At 40.2% G+C, this 9,209-nt stretch overlaps 1 long non-coding RNA gene across 1 annotated transcript in view; it reads right to left on the bottom strand.

Moving 5' to 3' along the window:
• LOC146766727 (uncharacterized) overlaps positions 1–9,209 on the bottom strand; it is a 39,174-nt gene that overhangs the window by 4,255 nt on the left and 25,710 nt on the right. Inside the window, exon 2 of the long non-coding RNA XR_014956855.1 lies at positions 4,272–4,454. This is a non-coding gene — a long non-coding RNA (uncharacterized LOC146766727). The remainder of the gene's footprint in view (positions 1–4,271; positions 4,455–9,209) is intronic.

Genomic DNA, 9,209 nt, shown 5'->3' with positions numbered 1-9,209 from the left:
GATGAAAGAGAAATATTTAGGTTATGAAATAAAAACATGAGTGGTCATTAAAGTTTATGGAGAAGGTATTTATTCCCCATTAAAAAAAAAGTGGGAGTTAGAACTGGGCATTGCAAGGCTGCTCCACAAAGAAAATTGCTGCTTCTTTTGGCAGCCAGAGGTTTTCTGGTGAGACTTTCCCATCAGAACTTTGAGATGCAGTATTTCAAATTCCTGTTTCCCACTGAATATGCTTTGGCCAGAGCTCAGCAGATGCATGGTGTATATCAAGCCACAAAAAATATCCGAGCAATTATTTTGTTTGTTAAAATGCTCCATGTCCATTTTATAAATCAATGTTTAAAGTTCCTCAATATGCTAAGGAGATAAATATATTTCAGCTTTTGGAAAGAGGGTAAATGAAGAATTAACTGACTTAGAAGAAGCAGCAGGAGTGGAGTCAGGTCTGAATTCATGAGCTTCAGCCTCAAATTCAGCCACACTGAAATAGCTCAACATAAAATAGCACCAAACCTGATAATCTCAACTTTCTATTATTTGAGTTGTGTCCTTAAATGGCATTTTTGTTGTCTTTGCACACACTGATTTCCCCCGGAGTGGACAGGAGACACAATTAAGAAATTACCACTCTCTGCCACAATTCTGAGCAGTGAAAACAGAGCAGAGCAGTGAGGGAGCACAGTGAGGACTCTGCTCTTCTGGTGATGGGGCTGTCCTGAGCACACAGGAGCACATCTGCACAGATGTGAAGCAGGCCACTCCCAGATGTGGTGCTGTGCAGCCCAAGAGACATTTTACATTCTTGTGGCCCTGTCACATCTGCTCTCACCCCTCCTTAGCAATGTTGGAGCCCAGCCAGGACTGCAGGCCCCCAGCTCTGTTTGATCCATGTTCTCTCCCTGTGTTCCTGATTTTTGATTTCATCTGGTTCTGGACAAACACTTTTGCAAGGAGGCAGCCAAAGGCCTGAAATAGGTAAGAATTCCCTCTGATGACTTTACCCCTGGTATCAACTGCAATATCTTGAGCTCATAATTTCCATCTTTCTCTTTCATTCCCACTCAAGACTTACACCTGCTCTCAATTTAATCCTTTTTCCTGTTTTGCCCCTGGCCAGGGCATCACTGGGGTTCAGGTTTAATCCTGATGTCAGCATGAGGAGTGTGATTTTTGGGAAAACTGTCAGGAAAGGGCCAGTTAAGCCATGGCACAGCTGGGGTTTGGAGTGGGGGATGTCCAGGTGGGAGGATGCACTGGAAGTATGAAGATAAAGCAATGGAAGGAATCTCAGCCTCAATTATTCCTTTCTCCCTGCATTTGTTGGGAGATGTTTGAGCAGGTTGCACAGGGTTTGGTCACATTTTCCCTCTCCCAGCTGGGTTCAAAGCTCGGGGCACTGGGACCAGGCCAAGGTTTGCCTGTGGCTGGGGCTGTGCCATTCCAAATACAGATGTGGCACAGCTGGAATTCTCTGCTGATGCCTGGGAGAAGACAGAGAGAAAATGGTGCTCTTGTAGGAGTGGGTCCTCTCTGTCCTGGTCCTAGGGTTGTGTTCAGCCAGAGGAATTTGAGTGTTGGATCTATAGGGGAAGGGAAGCCCAGGAAAAGGCTTGGTTAAATTCTGGAAACCCTTTCCTTTTAACATGGATTAAAAACAGCTCTCTCCTTTTCCAGGCATCAGCTCCTGACACAAAGGGTCTGAATGTGCGTGTGAGAGAAAGAGTGAAATCTGTCAAAGTATGATGCAATTCAAGTATTTTGGTACAGCAAAATGGAAGAGAATTACTTTTCCTATTATCTTCTAAAAGTTATTGAAAATGGTATGAGATATATGTTCCAGGAAAAAAAAAAGTGAAGGTTTTTTTTTTTAATGCAATTTCTTTGGCAATTTATTCGTTCTTTATTCATTCACCCCCTTTCACGTTGTGAAGGCCTTCTATTATGAAACATTCTGTGAAAAAAAATGAACAAAAAAAAAGTATACTACTTCTTTAAAATATATTGCAAGAATCCTCATTTCCAGATTTTTATTGCAGCACTAGCTGGTATTCTTGCATGCAGTTTTGTAATTTATTCTGAACATTCCACTTAAACCTTTTTTCAATAGCATGATTTTATTAGAGTCAGCTCACTGGACTTTCCCAAAAAGGTATTTAAGATCAAATAAAACCAGTGCTTGGAAAAATATCATTACAATATGAAAGCAGTTACAAAAACATTAGTACTGCAAAGTTTTATTTCAAATGGCTGAGCCTGCTGTACCCCAGGTTATTGCACTTCTACTTCCTCAGACACACTCACTGGAAAAATGGGAAAAACTGTCATCTTAGCAGTTTTTACCTGTTTCTCAAAAAAAGCACCCAGTTTCTAGGGAAGCAGCAATTTTTTTCAGCACCACCATTAATTAGAACAGCAAAGTGTCCTTTGTTCCTGCATTCCTGGCAGGGGATGGATGAGGGAGCTCAGTGACTCCCCAGCAGTGGATTTGGGGGTGCAGTGGCAGGGAAGGGTGGCTTGGGAAAGAGGGCAAATCACCCAAAAAAAGCTCATTTCAGCAATAAGTGGAGGCTGGTTCGAGCCATATTTCACCCCGTGTGCCCCAGTGCTCCCAGTGACCACCAGCACCACTCCCCACTGGTGCTGCAGCTGGAAATGCTCCCAAATCCCATCTCCCCCAAGGCAAATATTTCCCTTTTCCAGTTGGTGCTTTCAGCCCAGAAGCCCAGATTGGTTTGGGTAGGAAGGGACATCAAGGATTTTCTCATTCCAAGCCCCTGCCATGGGCAGGGCCAGCTCCCACTGGGCAAAAAGAGGTCAGAAAGGAGATGTTTGACAGCTGGCACTGGTAAAACAGGAGTTCAACCTGCTCCGTGGTTGGGATTTTTGCATTTCACTGGATACATTTCAAAACTGGTCTTTTTGGAGGGTGTTTGTGCTCATAACAGCCCTTTAAAAGATCAGCGGATTTAAAAAAATTCCTTAAATGCAGCTAAATTAAAGTCTGATCTAGTGGAGAAATGAAAATGAATCAATAAAATACAGGAAGTCTTTGCTGTATCACAGATTCTGTGACACAGCATTGTATTTTCTGTTCTTTGTATTTAATGCTCATATTTATTTCATGGGGCAAATCTGAGGGGAAAGGAGTCCTGTGAATATTATCCCATTTTCCCCCTTTCCCATCCCTCTTCCAGGCTAATTTTTCCCAAGAAATACGTGGAACAAAACAGCACCAAAACACTTAAGTTTAAAGATTTGGTGCTAGGTGTGGACTTTTAAATCCCTTTTTAAAACCACAAGTTACTGTTCATATTACTTTTCTAAGTAGAAATATGCTTAAAAAGTAAAGTCTTTATTGCTTCTTAAAAGGCGTAGTGCTCTGTGATAAATTCTCGTATTTTGACTGTTAATATGTTTGAATGAAAATTATTTATACATTTGGGTGAGGTTGAATGGTTTTCATTTGATTGCTGCCTCTGGAAATGAAAGCAGAGTAGCAAGAAATTTACATGTCATGCTGTGATGTATATCCAGATTATGAGATGATTGTGCAGCAGATGAACACCAAGTAAAATCATTTGCATCAAACTGTGACAACTGCAATTCCTGACAAGGCCTCTTAGTTTTTTGGGCTATTATCATTGTACAAGAATATAATCTATTGACAGCAGGGCTGTTTAATACATTTAAAGGCAGACAGTGGAAGAAATCTTAACTGTTTTCATTCACCACTGCACAAGGGTGCAGATCAAAAGTGAATTATATTTAAAAATATGCATGTATGATGATAAGATGCATGACATTCATCAACCTGTTTAGTCATGGTTAAGCTGTGATGGTGAACATCCAATATTACTGCCATATGTGGTCTGAAATAGAGACGTGAGACTGAAAATTATATTATTGCCCAGCAGCAGTGAATAAACAGGGGAAGGGATTCTTTCTTCCTCTTTCTTAACCTTTACTCTCCCATTAAATTCTGCCCTTTTGTACTTTGGGGATGTATTTTGTCTTCACTGCAGCTAAGCAAATTGAAACTTTTTAAATCTCCAGGAAATTTATTCCTTTTTCTGTTGCAAAAAGCATCTCGGGTTTTTTTTTCTATTATAATAATAATTAAAAAAATACTTTTATTTGTAGGATTTGTGATATCCACTGGCTCTGGACTCCAAATAAACACTTTTTTTTAAAATTAGAATTTAATAGCCTATGCCTAAATGATCTCTTTTAATACCTTAATTAATTTACCCTGATAATTTTAAAGATCATACCTGCATCAGGGACATTTCTCACCTCCCAGAGCTCCCAGCAGGGCTGAGTGATGTGACCAAGGCATTTCTGGTGTGATATAGAAGATTTTCTCCAGCCCCCTCAGCTCACATTCCCACTGGAAGTTCCATTCCTGCCTTTTTTCACTTTCTGTGGGCTCTGAGCTACCCATGGGAAGTTGGAAGCTGAAAAAATGATGAGAAATAAAGAAAAGACAGAGTCAACAGTGAGGTAAATGCAGCTTCCAACAGAAAATCAGGATATGTTCCCAATGATCTGCCCTGCCACCATGGAAATTCCATTAAAATTAATAATATATTTTTTCACCAAATACACCTACAGTTCCATCTTCTGCACAATGTTTGGGATAAAAAGGAAAAGAAGTCATTTTCCTGTGGACAGGAAAGTTTATCATTCCTGCTTCCAGAAAAAGGGAGAAAATGTCTGACTGGGATGAGGAAATCTTACAGGTGTTTGTTTTAGTGGCAGAAAGAACCCCCAAATAAATTAAAATAATTGACAACTGGAGTTTGTGTCATCCAAAGCCAGAGGATTCTTCCCATGCATTATCAGATTTGTGCCCTCACCTGGAGAATGTTTTGTTGCCCACAAACTGTATCTCCTTCCTGCTGCTTTTTCACTGGAGGTGCTCACATTGTCTCATCAGTGCTCAGGCAATATGAATTTTCTGGTTTTACCACTACAAAACCTACTTTTATAACAAGAAGGATGAGAATACAAAAAAAAAAAAAATTATGATGAGAGTACCATTAAAAAGTGTGAAAAGCTGTTTGTGCATTGAAGCCATTTGGGTGCCCCAAGCCTTGTGGCTCCAGTGTTCAGCCCACTTAGATCCCACTCAGGTGACATTTATTCATTTTTATTCCTAATATTGATTCGTTTGAGAGCAAAATTCAGCTCTGTGGGTCCCGATGATGACACACAGAGCATGGAAAACCTCTGGGCTCCAAGAGGTTTAGCTTTTCCCCTAAAATCTGGGTTATTACCCCAATTCTCCCACTAGAGAGGTGTCAAGTTTTAAATTTTTTCTGCCAAGGTCCAGATTAAATGTGTGAGACAGAATTTCTTGTTGGGACTCAGATGTTTGTTGGTTCTTGTGGGACTCAGATTCAGTCGAAGGAAGAAACTGAGAGTTTCTATCCAGGCAGAGGCCTGGGAAAGAGCTGGGAAAGAATGTAAATAATTCTTTATCTCCCTTGTTGTTCACATTGTTTATAGTTAAGTTCTATCACTGTGGGTCAAGCACTTTGCACCAATGGTGGTGGGTTGTTTTCACTTGAGGACCAATGGATTTGGTCCTTGTGGAGCTCTGTATAAAAGAGCAGGGTATTTTGAATAAATAGGAGTTTACTCTCAACAGTCTTCTGAATCAGAGTCTTCTTCATTCCCATCCTGCCTCGACAGCGACAGGTTCTTACCTCTGTCAGAGCCTCACAAACCCTGAGTTCTGCAGCCCTTCACTCTAACAAACTACAAATGGAGCCCCATCTCTCTCTCTGCAAGGCCTTTTAAGGATCAAATGTCCAATTAAGAAATGACACCTGAATTATTTTTACTTTTAACCCAATGAACAACCACACATGCCTGCAATGGGGACTTTTTATCCAATTACACAAAACCACCCAAACCCATGGAGAAGAAGGTGAAGAAGAAGGACCAGCCTCCACCCTAAAACCTCCATCTTGCTTTATATCTATTACTATATTCTAAACCCTTAAACTCTAATTTTCCCACCTTGTGATATCACACATTTCTATTCAAACTGCACACCCACAATCCCAGTTCTATCATTCCATTTTGGAAGCTTCTCCACAGCCTCAGGTCAATGCAGTGTTCTCCTGGGGGTCAGTGTCTGGCAGCACAGAAAGTCCCAAATTCTCAGCACCCAGGGGTCCAGCAGAGAAGGGGATGCCCCCAAGTCCTGCCTTGTGAAACGCGGATGAAAAATTAAACTCTACAATTTTAATAAAGATTTGTAGGGAATGGGTGTGTTTATTTACAGGGCTGTGGACTCATGTCGGGACTCATTGCCCTTTAATGGACATGTGTCCCTTTGAGAATTTTCAATTTATTACTCTTATTAATTTTTAGATGCATAGAATTTTACAATAGGTTAATGCATATTCATTTTGCTGATTTCACATTATGCTTATAGCTAGTTACACTTAGTTTTTGTCAGAAAGTACAGAAAGAACTTTTGGGTCTCTCTGCCCTGTTTGTTTCAAGGTCTGAAGAGTCTTTCTTATTTCTTATCTTTTAGTGTGGAAATTTGCAGTTTTTCTTTTTAGTTGAGGTAGTTTCGTTAGGGCTGCAGTCACTAGACTAAACAGCATATTTAGCAAGCTCAAAGTGGCACATTTTACCTAAATCTAAATGGATTTCTACCCTGTTCAATTTGTATTCTGTCTCACTTGGGATGACCCAGGGGGGCTGGGGCAGCAAGGCTGGAGCTCCAGAACATTCTCATGTCCTGGATGAAGGTTTCCTCCTGCTTTTTCTGCTTTTTTTTTTTTTGCTGTTGGAGACATTTGTTTTGCCATTGGTGCCTTGGTGACTGAGCTCTACCCATGTCAGCCCAGCGCTGATGGGAAATCCAACCTGGTTTTATTGGAGCCTCTTGATGCACCAGAGAAAAGCTCCAGATTAAAAAGTTATCAGCTTTATGATGTCGTCCTTTTTGGAGCTGAGGAGCAGCTGTTGCTGCATAACAGCTCTGAGCCTGATGAACATTTTGGGAGAAGGAGTAATTTTTAAATAATAAAAAAAAAAAAATTAAAAAAATAATGTAACTCTTCTGGCAGGAAATCTGGCCACGAACTTCATCTGACATGTGTAACAGAGTGTGAGAGTTTTTTGGGGACTGCACCATGCAAAGTAAAACCAAGCTGGTAATAAGCAACTTGGCATTTATTCTTTATGTAGGAATATTTGTTCCTCAAAGTCAGACTATGTGGAATATTAGCATTTGAATCAATTATTCAAGACTTTCTAGAGAACGCAAGGGGAAAAAATCTTTTCAGCATTATAACATGACAATCTACAGGGTAGTAGAAAAAGAAGGCTGTCATTTTTTCTTCAATTACAAAAGGCAAATATTTATTATTTATAAGTATTCGCCTTGTATAGGCTTAAATGTTATTTATGAACCTGTTGCATAGTGATTTTCAATGTAACTCATTATTTTTAGCCTTAGGGTGTTGTAAAGGAGCATGGATATATTTAATGACACTCTGCTAGTCAGCGCAATTACACTGTAATCATTATGTAAAATGTGCTATTAATTAAACCAATTTCTAGTTAGAACATTCTCTTCTGCAGGGCTTAATCTTAATCTCTGGCAATCTTTCTCTCTGTTTTTCACCCATTAATTACTTTTTAAGTTACATATGATAAAATATGTTTTTATTTTTTAGCTTAATCTGCTCAATTATTTGTATTTATCAAGCCATTTGCCTGAATTATTGAAAAGGCTTTATTTGCCAAACAAAAGGAAAGAGAAAAGAAACAGAAGCTCAGGCAGTTATCTGGAAGTCAACAGTGGTTTGATGGTTGAGAATTGCTTCTGATCTTCTCTGTAGATGTTCCAGGGCTGGAATTCATTTCAGCTCAGGAACATTTCCTCTTCAGTCTTCTCCTTTTATCCCAATTCTCACACAGAAATCTACACTTATTTTTAAATGCTTCATTTATACACAGAGGCAAATCTCCATATTTCCCCCCACTAGACTGGCTCTTTATTTTGTTAAAAGTAGTTAAAATTAAAACATTGCTCAGTCTATATGGAGTTGACACGACCACCAACCAAATTATTATTATTATTATTATTATTATTATTATTATTATTATGTCATTGTGGTGGTTTTCTGCCACAAAATAATGCTGTTAACAATCTCAGTTAAAATAATTGCATCTAAATGTCAACTTCACTTTAGAAAAGGAAAGAATCACCTTGTTTTTAAGTCATCCTTGCTCTGCTCTGCAATGACCCCTTGTGGAAAAAATATTTGAAAAGAGGAGGAATCAGCTCTAAAGTTTCTGAATATTCCATGGAAATTCAATGTATTGTTCTTGCCAAGCCTGCCAGTCAGGAGTTATGGAGTAATAAGCCTGAAAAGTGTTGGGTAATTTTTTTTCTTGAATCCCCAAAGTTTTGGGAGATCTGCAGTCCTGGGCCCTGTCCCCAAAGGACTGACACCCTCTGTGCTCTGGCTTTCATTGCAGGAGGGAAAACCTCCAGGGAAAGGTTCCTCAGCCACTTCATAAGGCTTTGCAGGTTGTGGCAGAGCCACTTGAATACAAATTTCCTTCTCCTCTTAAGTATAAGTAGAGGTTACCATCGATGCCCTGAAATCCTCTTGCATTTTCCAAGAAATATTTGAGAATAAAGCACCATTTTTGCAGCCTGAGCTCATCAGATGGTCGAATCCAGGACTTGCTTTGTGTCTTCTCACTGCCAGCACCTGCAGGACAGGGCTGTGGGTCTGTCCAACCTCATTTCTCAGGCAGCCAAGGACCTGAGCAGGGCTGCAGGAACTCCACCCTGGAGCACACACAGCACACAGGGCAAGGCTCTGGTGGGAGCTCAGATTTCTCTTGCCACTTTAAAGGTAGGTGCTGACCTACTCTGCTTGGATGTTTGAACATCTCAGAAGGTTCATCAGCCAGGGGAAAACGAGTCTCTGCTCAGATAAAGAATTAATGATGCTTTCTCTACCACTGCCATTCTCTGAGATGTGTTTGGAGATGGGTTTTGTGCTGCAAGAATTAGAGAAAAAAACCCAACTGCCATGGGACTGAATTGTTTCCCCAGAGCAAGGAAACAGCTCTTCCTCATCTGGGCAGTGGAGTGGCTGCTGTAGTTCTGCTCCCACTCAGAAACTTTGACTGGAGATCACAAACCCTTTCAGGCTCACTCAGAG

Source organism: Lonchura striata, chromosome 8 (assembly GCF_050655825.1).
Source record: "Lonchura striata isolate lonStrDom1 chromosome 8, ASM5065582v1, whole genome shotgun sequence".
In the NCBI taxonomy this organism is placed as follows: Eukaryota; Metazoa; Chordata; class Aves; order Passeriformes; family Estrildidae; genus Lonchura; species Lonchura striata.
This window is presented reverse-complemented; position numbering and strand designations above follow the sequence as displayed.